Genomic DNA, 1,525 nt, shown 5'->3' with positions numbered 1-1,525 from the left:
TAACACCTGCCCCATGGCAGGAGACAGAGATGGGGTGGCTGGGGCGGCCAACGCTCCTGGTGTGGAGCTCCCAGCATCAGCCCCGCCACGCTCCTGCCCGCAGAGCTCCTGCTGCCTTCAGCCCTGGCAGCACCGCACCTGCACGTGCAGCCTTCCCTGAACCCCCAGTGCTTGTTTTTATTAGGGTTTTTTTAGGGTTTTGAGGGTGAATACATAACACCGTCACTTACAAGCACCAGATGTTGCCGAACGCCCCACAGTGGCAGGCAGCGCAGCCAGAGAACAACTGGCACCATGACCCGGACTGGGGCACTTTATCCCCCCGGCCTCGCAGCCAGCCACTCGCCATGGCTCTTCTCTTCAGTCCTTGGCCCCAAGTGCCAGTCAGGCGACGCCGATGGCCACCCCATCCTGAGACCCAGCCCCCCTTCCTACGGAACTGGAGCTGCTCCTGTCCACCCAGAGACCCCACACGCAGTGCCCCCAAGAAACGTCGACTTGGCAATTTGAAAATAAACATATGGAGATACGCCATAGCACAGGAAAAATATGTCATAATCCTGACACAAAATGTCCTATATTTATGAAATGAGCCATAGTGCATTCCTGGCTGTGAAGTACCCCTCAGCCAGGGCTTGAATGCAAAAAACCCCCATGTTTTTAATATTCAATATATAACACTTTTGCTATCAAGTACCAGAGCATGCACCCAATAAATGACATGTATATATCATATATATTTTCATATATAGTACTGTTTTATATATATTTATATATCTTTCAGTCATACATATTTATCTATAAAATATAAATAGCATTATGTATAAAAACATAACATATAAACCCACATAAATATAGGATACATGTTATACATAAACATGCAAGTATAAAATATATACATATGAAGCATACATTTAGAAAACATTCTATATATTTTTTTTGTCTTTATATAGTGTTCTCTGTATAGAATCACATATATATATTCTGTATGTTTTCACAAGGTTCTAAATTTGGCTAGATTCTATGTTTCTATATGTTTAGATTCTATGATTCTATAAACAGAATATAATTTTGTGACACATAAGTATCTAAACCACATTTATAAGCATAAACAAACATGTCTATGTGAAAATATTTGTATCAATAGATAGATGCGAGTTATATATGAAATTGAAATATGCATAAACATTAATTTCATACATATTTGTATTCTGTATTTAATGATTTTTATCTACAACTCAAACACGTAGAAACGTTTTTAGGCTCAGTATATAAATGCAATAGACGTACACACGTACGCGAGTTGGGTGCACGCACACAGCCAGGCACAGCCGAACCCCACAGGCGCGGCTTGTACCGCCGCGCACGCCGGCAGCTCGCTGGCCCCGCCCTCAGCAGCCGGGCCCCGCCTCCAGCAGCCAGGCCCCGCCCCGCCCCGCCCCGGAGCGCTCGCGGAGCGCGAGGGCGGTGCCGATAAACACCGCCACGTGCGGCGGGGCGGGGGCGGGGCCAGCCCCGCGCTTCC

The sequence above is a fragment of the Strix uralensis genome, chromosome 1 (assembly GCF_047716275.1).
Source record: "Strix uralensis isolate ZFMK-TIS-50842 chromosome 1, bStrUra1, whole genome shotgun sequence".
In the NCBI taxonomy this organism is placed as follows: Eukaryota; Metazoa; Chordata; class Aves; order Strigiformes; family Strigidae; genus Strix; species Strix uralensis.
Note: the sequence above shows the minus strand (reverse complement) of the source record.